This window comes from Phyllobates terribilis, unplaced genomic scaffold (genome assembly GCF_046119375.1).
Source record: "Phyllobates terribilis strain yellow unplaced genomic scaffold, ASM4611937v1 Scaffold_5__5_contigs__length_657084704, whole genome shotgun sequence".
NCBI lineage: Eukaryota > Metazoa > Chordata > Amphibia > Anura > Dendrobatidae > Phyllobates > Phyllobates terribilis.
This window is the reverse complement of record NW_027362765.1, coordinates 36,886,502-36,898,412: the sequence shown is the minus strand read 5'-3', so window position 1 is coordinate 36,898,412 and position 11,911 is coordinate 36,886,502. Positions and strand designations below refer to the sequence as shown.

The 11,911-nt window shown below is 43.1% G+C and overlaps 1 long non-coding RNA gene and 1 pseudogene across 1 annotated transcript; one reads left to right on the top strand and one right to left on the bottom strand.

Moving 5' to 3' along the window:
• Positions 1 to 1,000: 1,000 nt before the first annotated feature.
• On the bottom strand, positions 1,001 to 4,080 carry LOC141270704 (uncharacterized). Its single transcript, XR_012321724.1, has 3 exons — positions 3,460 to 4,080; positions 2,446 to 2,569; positions 1,001 to 1,727 (listed from the first exon to the last, which is right to left on the bottom strand). It is a non-coding gene; the product is annotated as an uncharacterized lncRNA (long non-coding RNA).
• Positions 4,081 to 6,849: 2,769 nt separating this feature from the next.
• On the top strand, positions 6,850 to 11,198 carry LOC141270643 (uncharacterized; annotated as a pseudogene).
• Positions 11,199 to 11,911: the final 713 nt, after the last annotated feature.

Genomic DNA, 11,911 nt, shown 5'->3' with positions numbered 1-11,911 from the left:
TGTCACACCCCTTGCACCTCTACACACTTGTCTCAAATCACCAGGGTTTTTATATCCTGTAGAAACAGCCACAGGACCTGTGCTTATCTCACAGTCACGTGTCCATACCTTCTGTGAGCAAAAAGGACCTGTGTGATGTCACAGTCATGTGACCAGTCAGCTGAGGGGGAGGAAATAGCCTAAACAGACATACTAGATCATTATAGCAATGCCGCTGCACCACACCTGCCTATATGCCTGCTGTAAAATACGCTCTCCTTTATAGAACAGCTCTCACTGAACTGCTCCTGAGGACAGTGTGCCAAGCATCGCATCACTCGGTCTTATATAACACCCCATGACACAATGCGGCCGGCCAATCACAGTAATGCCGGAATCCAGCATGGCTACAGCATTACCGTGTATGTCAGACAATCCCCGCTTGTTTACTGACTGTCTATCAGGCGCCAAACATGTGGGGCTGGTGCTTGAGTGCCATGCTCAAGCACCAGCGATACTCAATTGAGTAACAAGCATACCTGAACACTATCAAGCTACATTGTTGTGTCTATGAGCAACAGTACATGAGTCAGTCAGAAAACACCAGATCATAGTAAATCAGGAGACGGAAAACAGTCAAAGAGGCCGAGAGTTAGGGTAGGCAGAAGACTAAAGAACGTGGTCAGGGACAAGCCTAGTCTTTACCATCAATCACAATAGAAAATCAACGTCACTTAATGGAAATCACACATACTGTACCTACTTCAGAGGCCCCAAAGAATGGGGAATGGGAACTTTAAGAACAAATGCAGACATCTGTGAAACACAGCCCAAGTATGTACCATCATATCTGGACTGCCAGAGGGTCTCTTAACCCGATCTCAACAGCCTAGAGTGCAAGGACCCCAACCAAACGCCAACGCGTGCTTAATTCCCCAACACCCCTTCTCATCGCCAATAATACATGAGGTACAACTTGATGGGTGAAGGTCAGTCACAGCTTTATTAATTATCCGTTTATTTTTCCGTTAGAAAGGCAATTAATTTATCAACATGCTCATCGCCAAATGCCCTGTTGTCTTGTCACAGGCAAGTCAGCCAACGAGCGGTACTTTACAACATGTACTTTCTTTATTTCCAGGCCACGGAGGATCCTACGTACTCGTACGCAGGACTCCGACCCCCACCCATCGCTTGTAGTGCTTGTTCGACTCCGTCTTGGAGTCCAGACAAGAAAATGTCGAGCCCAATGTCTGTGAGGTGCACTCCGTCGGGCATTAGAAGGTTTGCATTATTCCCTTCTAGTTGACGGTGCCGTATCACCACTCCGCATCTGTCCCTTACAAATTTTGACATCCGTGCATTGATGGTACGCCTCATGCGTTCGATGGCCGTGCTGTCTCGTGCTTCTTGCCAAACTGCTCTTGGCACGATCTCAGACCATACTATTGTGAGTTTGGGAAAAAATACTTTGAAGCGCTCCGTATCTAATTTCATCATTGTAACTATTTCTGCGATCTTGTAATGGCAGAAGTCGTTTCCCCCGGCATTTATGACCAGAATGACCGGACCTCTTGCTTCTCTCACGATGTCGACCACCTCCTGGATTACCTGTGGCCATTGTAGGCCTCTTATGCCTCTCCAATTAAATTTGATTCCCCAAATTCCTCCCGCCTGGGCGGCATTTTGCCCGTTGTTCTGCCCAATATATGAATGGTCTAATGCCCAAACTGTTGGCTTTGCGACACCTGGAAGAAAATAAACAGCGTTAAGTTACCAAGTCCAGTCTTATGTATCTCGCAAAACACGCAGAGCACCCTTGACCTATCCTCTAAACTTCCGGCATTAAGTTAGCAAGTCCGGTCTTATGTCTTTCACAAAATACGTGGAGCGCCATCTACCTATCCTCTGAACTTCCGTTTCTGGCAAACCAGCTCTTGCCGCTTCTGTTGCTGCGCCTATGCACAATGAGTGTGTCCCGTATTCTTTAGGGTGGGTCCCTGCTGCGGTTAATCATTTATTAAATATTGCTTGAAACTGGTACCTCGTTAGTGGAGAGCCGTCGAGGTGTGATAGGAAAAAACTGCCTTGGTGTCTGATAGCTAGATAGGTATTGACCAGTTTAACTGGACAGCCTGTTCTGTCTGTAGGGTGCAATAGCACCCAGGTGCCCCTGCCGGATGGATCTACTTTGGATTTGTGTATACACAGCCACATAACGTTCTTGGCTATAACCACGTCTTCGTAAATTAGCCCTCCGCTAGCGCTGTTCTTTGACCTAGGCACTAATTCGCTGATGCTTAGCGATTCCAAAAGCGATGGACAGCCGCTGCTGTGCCGATGCCCCTGATATCCCTTTATTAAGGAGCTAGTAAAGAAAATCCATGTTAACTTCTAATCTGGATTGGTCGCACCTGTCCACTTGTCTACCTGCAACTAATCGTAGCCACTCTTCCCAAGCCTCACCATATGCTTGCCATGTCGACAGAAGATCGGACTAATGGCATCAGTTGTTCGCCACTAGGTTCCAGAGGGAGTGAGGGCAAAGGGAGCGCGGCGGATGGGTGTTGAGGAGGAGCTCTCTGAAAACCTGTCAAATAAATTGCGATAGTGAGTTAGCGATGGCATTATTAACTTCTGGGCCATGGTGAGCGTGAATCCATATATTGTGGTGTAAACATAACAGTGCCAGCTGGCAAAGGAGGCCTAGTACTGGAAGGGACGATGATGACCTCTTGTTTAAGCAATGCGCCAGGCGGACATTATCTATGTGAAAAATTATTTTTATTTTTTTATTAGCCAGGTGCATGCCCCGGAGTTCTAGTGCTGCTACGATCGGAAACAGTTCTAAGAGGGTACAATCTCTAATCAGTCCCTGTACTCCACTGGGTGTCTAGTATTGCTGCGTAGCCCCCAGATTCTGCCGCCCAGGTGAATAGTTTAAGGTCTTGGTTTGACATTTCGGCTGACAAACGCTAACGAGCGCTATACTGTCTCCTGCTACAGCGCTGACTCCTGCTTGTATCGCTGGGGTGGGGTGGCTTTCCTGGGCAGAGAGCGTCAGCGAGACTACAGCGGGTGAGGTGTGGCCACCCGTGTTGTGGAGGGGTCCGGCGCCGCTTGCCCCAGTGCAGCCGCGGCCACGAAGTTCACGTCCGCCAGCTGGGGAGATGGCTCTGTCCCCGCAGCGGCCGCTGCTGCAGCCTCCGCGTGGGGAGCGCTCTGCAGCATCGGGTTGGGGGCCGATGCGGACACCTGTGGTGGGACTGTTAGGAGTGGGGAGGGAGCAGGCGCATGACGCTGGGAGCTAGGGGGACCCGCGGATTGAGCGCTGGGAACAGGGGGTTGATCAGGACCCGAGGGTTGAGCACTGGTGGCAGGGGGTTGAGCGCTGAGCCCAGCAATGAGGGCTTGTAGCCAGCGCTCGCCCCCCTGCGCTAGCCCAGCACGCAGAGCCTCAGCGACCTGACCTGTACTCACCTTGGTTTCCATACCAGACATCACGACAAGCACTTCCAGGACCCACAGGTGGAAGAGGAAGGAGGCTGGGTCATCACTAGGTTTTATACTTATGGCACGGCCTTTGCCAGCCGTCCCTGTTATTTTATTGGTCCCTGTGGGGACTTGCCATTATCCACTGGTAAATAAGGGGTGGTGGAAGGTGGCACGAATTGTCACAGCTGACTGGGGAGGGGTGCCGCAGTCAGAGGCACTTTCCACATTTAGTACAGTGCCAGCCAAAAGATGTATAGCAGGTGGGATAAGTAATTTTGTAAGTAAATATATTTCTAAAGGTGCTATTGACATGAAATTCTGACCAGATGTCGGTAACAACCCATCCAAATTCCACAGGCAAAAGTCGTACACATCATACACACACGGTTCTGCTCCGTAGACAGATGGCTCCGCCACGTACATGTCGTACACCCGCGGCTCCGCTCCGTACACCTCGTACACGCGGCTCCGCTCCGTACACCTCATACACGCGCGGCTCTGCTACATACACACTGTAAACCCCTCCTGACCCCACACATAACCTTCCCCTCATCCAGCACCATGACAACCAGCACAGCAAAGTCCTGCATCCACTGAGGCCCCTGATCATGTGACCCCTGACTCCTCCCCTCCTGTGACCTCATCACAGGTCCTGTGCGCACAGAACAGCCATATATGTGGTGGCGGCTCTGCAGGTGGAGGTATGTGGAGACCCCCCATTACTGGGTGCAGGGGGCATTAGCCCCTTCAGTGCTGAGACTATTTTGGTGTTTTTATTGACACTTTCTGAGAATCATAACATTTTTGTTCATTTCCATCTGATAGAATACAGTGTCACCCCCCATCCCACAGTATCGTACTACGCACCCACCTCCTCACTTCCCCCATTCCTGATGCAGATACAGATGACCCCGGGACACAGCACCGACCTCCGGGATCAGTTCCCCAGTCTGGAGATGTGGATCTGGGCCGGGGGGCCGGTGCTATAGATGTATGAGGGGCTGTTCTCTGCGGTAGGAGCTGTACATTGTAATGGAGACATTCTGGGGACAGATTATTCCAGGATTAGAACGTTTTATCTCCTTACACAATGTCGCTGTATTCTAGCTGTTTTTTTTTTCACTTTCTATTTTTATTAACATGGTTCTAGAACATCAGTGTTAAGCCCCAGTTGTCATGACGATATATTGGGATGTAACAATAGGGAATATAGGCCTCCCTCTCTCTGTGCCTCGGATAAAATGAAAATGAATCGAGAATGTATCTTTGTAACATGTTATCCAGTATATATAAAAAAAATATTCAAAATTGAGGGTCTACAGTAGTTGATACTTTTTAATGGCTGACTGAAAAGATGGTAAAGTATAGGCTGGTTGTGTTAACCTGTGTATCCTAAAATGCAAGAAGACTACCTATTAGCTGTTTGGGAACCTTAGGTGTGCAGGTGTATTAGTGTGTCACCCATGGCAGGCTTCTCGCTGGCCTATTGAAACAGCAGGTGGTGACAACAAGAAGAGTGACGTTATTGTGTGAACTGGCTTTGCTTTCGAGTGCACTTAGCTCATTGTCAGAGTGGACTGGGGCATGTGAGAAGCGGAGTTCTCCTTTACAGTCACATCTGAGACACGAGTGCAGCGAGTGAGAGGTGTTAATGACATAATATACAGTGGGTACGGTAAGTATTCAGACCCCTTTAAATATTTCACTCTTTGTTTCATTGCAGCCATTTGGTAAATTCTAAAAAGTTCATTTTTTTTCTCATTAAAGTACACTCTGCACCCCATCTTGACTGAAAAAAAACCCGAAATGTAGAAATTTTTGCACATTTATTAAATAAGAAAAACTGAAATATCACATGGTCATAAGTATTCAGACCCTTTGCTCAGACACTCATATTTAAGTCACATGCTGTCCATTTCCTTGTGATCCTCCTTGAGATGGCTCTACTCCTTCATTGGAGTCCAGCTGTGTTTAATTAAACTGATAGGACTTGATTTGGAAAGGTACACACCTGTCTATATAAGACCTCACAGCTCACAGTGGATGTCAGACCAAATGAGAATCATGCGCTCAAAGGAACTGCCCAAGGAGCTCAGAGACAGAATTGTGGAAAGGCACAGATCTGGCTAAGGTTACAAAAGAATTTCTGCATTACTCAAGGTTCCTAAGAACACAGTGGCCTCCATAATCCTTAAATGGAAGAAATTTGGGACTACCAAAAGTCTTCCTAGACCTGGCCGTCCAGCCAAATTGAGCAATCGTGGGAGAAGTGCCTTGGTGAGAGAGGTAAAGAAGAACCCCAAGATCACTGTGGCTGAGCTCCAGAGATGCAGTAGGGAGATGGGAGAAAGTTTCACAAAGTCAACTATCACTGCAGCCGTCAGTCGGGCCTTTATGGCAGAGTGGCCAGACGGAAGCCTCTCCTCAGTGAAAGACATATGAAAGCCCGCATAGTGTTTGCTCAAAAACACATGAAGGACTCCCAGATTATGAGAAATAAGATTCTCTGGTCTGATGAGACGAAGATAGAATTATCACCAAAAAGTTCTAAGTGGTATGTGTGGAGAAAACCAGTCACTGCTCATCACCTGCCCAATACAATCCCAACAGTGAAACATGGTGGTGGCAGCATCATGCTATGGAGCTGTTTTTCAGCTGCAGGGACAGGACGACTGGTTGCAATTGAAGGAAACTTGAATGTGGCCAAGTAAAGAGATAACCTGGATGAAAACTTCTTCCAGAGTGCTCTGGACCTCAGACTTGGCAGAAGGTTCACCTTCCAACAAGACAACGACCCTAAGCACACAGCTAAAATAACAAAGGAGTGGATTCAGAAAAACTTTGTGACCATTCTTGACTGGCCCAGCCAGAGCCCTGAGATTAAACCCAATTGAGCATCTCTGGAGAAACCTGAAAATGGCTGTCCACCAACATTCACCATCCAACCTGATGGAACTGGAGAGGATCTGCAAGGAAGAATGGCAGAAGATCCCCAAATCCAGGTGTGAAAAATTGTTGCATCATTCACAAGAAGACTCATGGCTGTACTAGCTCAAAAGGGTGCTTCTACTCAATATTGAGCAAAGGGTCTGAATACTTATGACTGTGTGATATTTCAGTTTTTCTTTTCTAATAAATTTGCAAAAATGTATACATTTGTTTTTTTCAGTCAAGATGGGGTGCAGAGTGCACTTTAATGAGAAAAAAATGAACTTTTTAGAATTTACCAAATGGCTGCAATGAAACAAAGAGTGAAAAATGTAAAGGGGTCTGAATACTTTTCGTACCCACTGTATACAATCCAGCAATAGAACATCTACATATTACTTATAACACATTATATGTTCCCCTTATCGCTAAAATTTGTATTATTATATGGGATTCTTTATGATGTTACATCGGCTCATCTTCTCATTCAGGTCTGTATAATATCGGATCCTCTCGGTGGAGATCTTCTATATAAGAGAATTTTCCTGATTGACCCGTCAAGGATGGATTCGGACAAGGAGAAGATGTCGGAGACGATATTACACCTCACCCTAGAAATCCTCTTCCGGCTTACTGGAGAGGTGAGAGATTCTGATGACGTCACATTACATCATTCTTATCTATGAGAATAACAGATGGACAGAACTGGAGAGGTGAGGACTCTGGAAATGTCTGTAGTGATATTAATGTGTCTCTCCATAACCAGAATTACACAGTAGTGAAGAAGACCTCTAGTGAGTGCTGTCAGGCCTCTGTGTCTGACAGATGGGGAAGACCCCTGAGCCCAATCATGAGGCCTCCACCTCACCCCCTGATACATGAGGACATCAATGGCCAGAAGATTCTAGAACTCACCTACAAGATGATTGAGCTGCTGACTGGAGAGGTGACACTGCTGGGAATGCTGGGACATTATACAGTAACGCTATGAAGGCATCGGGGTGATGACGGTATCATTGTATGTGTCAGGTTCCTATAAGGTGTCAGGATGTCACCGTCTATTTTTCCATGGAGGAGTGGGAGTATTTAGAAGGACACAAACATCTGTACAAGGACATCATGATGGAGGTTCCCCAGCCCCTCAAATCACCAGGTAATAGATAGGACTAAATACACCCGGCCTATAATTATCTGTATGTAAAGAATTAATTCAATCCCTGTATGTGTTTCCTCCAGTTCTATCCAGTAACAGGACAACACCAGAGAGATGTCCCCAACCTCTTCTTCTTCAGGACTGTAAACAAGAAAATTACAGTGTTTCTCAGGATCATCAGGTAGATAGAGAGAAGGTGTCATGAGATCTCCCCTATGATGTGTAGACGGCTGTGAAGGTCTTGTGTTCAGCCTCGTTTTATCCACCAGTATTATATGTTTTATACTTGTGTAATGAGAACAGTGGAGATGGCAGGATTAGAGCTGATCATAGATATGACTTTGACTTTTACAATATATGTTTCAGGATAAAGATCTGACCCATATTAATACTACGGAGACATATGTGGAGGGGGAGGACTGGTATAAAGTGGAGATTCCTTCATATGACTACCCAGGTGAGTAGTAACCACTAAATGCAGAAAGTCACAGATTTGTCCCCGTCACTGGCTGTGGCTGCTTAAATGGTGGTGTAGTCCAGCCATATTGTAATCAAGTAGTCACAATTCTCCTGCCTAAAGTCATTCTGTTGGAATAAGGCCACAGCCCCACTATCAGTATTTGGTCAGCATTCGTTCAGTATTTTTTCTCAGGAGTGGGAGACAAAACCAGGTGAGAAACAATCAAGAGAAAAAGGTATAATAGAAACAAGTTACCAATACTGCATTTATCACCCACTCCTGGTTTTGACTGCCACTCCTGGGAAAAAATACTGACTGAATACTGACCAAATACTGACCAAATACTGATAGTAAGAGCTTACAGCCTGGAGGATCCATCCTACCCCCTGGAATTAGAAGATGCTGACCCTGATTACATGACATTTTTAAATGCCTCCCAAAATGTAGTTAGACTAAAAAAAGGATGACAGTAATTAATACATAAAGGTCTGATTTTTTTTTTTACCTTGAAGAGCCTGAAAGATAGATTTTAGAATTTTACAAATGTCCATTATATAAGAACTTGTACTGGAACCATCCATGGTTGAGTCTGAGAAGCCAGAAAATATAAATTCCCCCTCATTACAAGAGCAAATTGAGTTAATAATTTGTAACCTTGACCAAGTGTGAATTTCTGTACGATAAAGCACAGTTACCCTTTATCCTGACTTTCCAGTTTCTTTGAACATTATACCTCTGCCATGATAAGATGTGTGTGGATGATAGTTCTAATATACATGTATCCACATGTTCAGTAGATGTGTTGGAATGGCTTGTAATCCTGATTTATGACATTACTTCACGTTATAAACTCCTTTCTGTTTTCAATCGTAAGAAATTTAGATTACTACCCAAGCTCTCCTGAAATATGGAGTACTAATAATGTTTTACTTTTCTGATCAGATTTCATAGTACTTACAATGGTCCATCATAAATGAGTGCAAGTTCAGTTTAGTGGATTATGTTAAAATGTTCTCTCTAAATGTCTAATATTTCTTCAAGAAACTCATCTGACTGAAAATATTATCCCCTACAATAGTTTGGATTGCCAAAAGCTACCAAGTTACATACTCTAATTATCCAGAGATGTTTCATTACTGGTTGCTAAATCATTGATGATGAAGATTGTTGTGGTGGAGAGCGATCATTTTCGTAGATATGTTATTGTCTATAGTCACAGTTTTTGTCTACAGTAGTTAGTGGCCAAGATCCTCTGATTGAACCACTCTGTTACAGCCAGTTTTACTGTTCCATTTTACATAAAATTATCTTTGGAATGCTGAATCTGATCTCAGTGATTCTGAGATTTTTTTTTTTCCATGACGCATTGTACTTTATGTTAATGGTAAAATTAGGTTGATTTTGTTTTGCATTTATATATAAAAACGTTAAAAAAATTGTATTGAATTTGCCCTTGAAACAGAAAGTAATAACATTTTTATGGATATTTTAGGAATGTTCTAGAAATATAATTTTAAGGATATTTTATTCAAAACTGTAAATCTTTATTCTTGGCAGATGACTGTACCAGGAGTTCAGAGGGACAACTCACATCTTCAAATTTTAATTCAGATTACTCTGATATCACACAGGATCTAGCTGAAGTGTATGCCATAATTCCAGATATACCATCATCACTTCACAGCAAAGATCTATCATCTGATCCTTTGAAACAGATTCTACCTTCTGATGCATTACTGACTATTGAGAAAAATAAAAGTCACAACAGAGGTATTGAAAATCAAACATCTGTTAAAGCAAATAAGCCATTTACAAGTGTAGAATACGGAAACAGTTTTTCCCTCAAAATGTCTTTTCTTACTGATCAAAAATTTCACACAAAGGAGAAAAGATTTTCTTGTTCACAGTGTGGGAAATATTTTAACCAAACATCAGAGCTTGTTAGGCATGAGAGAGTTCACACAGGGGAGAAACCATATTCATGTTCAGAATGTGGGAAGTGTTTTGTAAATAAATCAACTCTTGTTACACACCAGAGAACTCACACAGGAGAGAGACCATATTTATGTTCAGAATGTGGGAAACGTTTTGGAGATAAATCACATTTTCTTAGACACCTGAAGTTACACACAGGGGAGAAGCCTTTTTTGTGTTCGGAATGTGGAAAATGTTTTGTAGATAAATCAACTCTCCTTCTACACCAGAGAATTCACACAGGAAAAAAGCCATATTCATGTTCAGAATGTGGGAAACGTTTTATAGATAAATCAACTCTCGTTATACACCAGAGAATTCACACTGGGGAGAGGCCATATTCATGTTCAGAATGTGGGAAATGTTTTGCAGATAAATCCAATCTTGTTAAACATCACAAAATGCACAGAGGGGAGAAGACATCTTCATGCTCAGAATGTGGGAAATGTTTTGCAGATAAAACACATCTTGTTACACATCAGAGAACTCACACAGGGGAGAAGCCATTTTCATGTTTAGAATGTGGGAAACATTTTAAGCAGAAATCATATCTCATTATTCACCAGAGAACTCACACAGGGGAGAAACCATATATATGTTCAGAATGCGGAAAATGTTTTAATCGGAAATCAGTTTTAATTGTCCATCAGAGAACTCACACAGTGGAGAATCCATTTCATGTTCAGAATGTGGGAAATATTTTACACACAAATTGATTAATTTTGAACATCAAAAATCTCACATGAGGAGAAGCCATTATCATACCAGGGAGGTGAGACATGTTTTACTTGAAAATCATAACTTTAAGAAAAACTTACATGGGGAGGATCCATATATTTTGACAAACTGTACAAGAAAACTCATAACAAAGAGTCAAAGTAACGACAAGTAAATGAGAAAGAAATTTAGAGCTTACAATAGAATTAATAATATATGCAGTTACCAATAGACATCTGTTATCTAAAAAGCAAATGAAGAGCAATATTCCATGTGCAGTGAACATTTTACATTGTTAAATATTTATATATTCTCTATACGGACAAGAGTATTGCAACCCCCTCCTAAACCCACTCCTCCTCTTCTTTCTAAATTCCAATATTAGTGATCTGCCATTCACTACAGTATCTTTTAATCCTCAAAATTCATGTTTTAACAAACTTCTGTAATTTTTTTATATTACAATAATAAACATGTTCATATTGAAAATTACTATTTACATATATGATCCATTCCTTCTTTCTAATTCCTCTGGTGACTATCGGGTACACACACACAAATACTTCGTCGAACCCCACTGAGGTTGTGCAATTGCAGGCACAACACTGAAGTACCACAAAGAATGGATAACACTACGGCACGCTGCTCCACCTGCAGAACCGAAGGAAATCTATTCTGAAGGAATAACAGGAATGGTCTGTATAGACAAAAAAGCAGGATCTATATATTCCGTCTTTGTAGGAACTTCTTTTGTGATCCATTCATTCTGTACTAATTATATTAGGATTTTGCCCTCATTAGGAATCGATTCCCTTCCTATTCTCCATGACACATATTATTGGGTTTATCGGGACTTTGGTCTAAAGGGTGATGTCTCTCCTTGTGGAAGGAGACTTAAATGCCATGTAATGTTCCTCTGGGAGATTAAATATGCAAATTGCCTCTTCAGAGCTGAAGAGGGCTTGAACTCTAGTGCCACCCATTGGAAGTAGCAATCGTAAAAGTCAATATTGACCCTTTGTTGAGCTTTCCATATGACTTAAAATGAAAGCCAAACCAGACATCCGCTCTAGTCCTATCTACTCTTGCTTTGCTCTCAGCCGATTCAGAATTTCTTTTCAGTAGCCCTGTTTCATTCCTAGGACATGTGGCTCTTGCCTTTGTAGCAGCTATGGGGTTAATTCTGTTAGTTTGGGTTTCTTCCT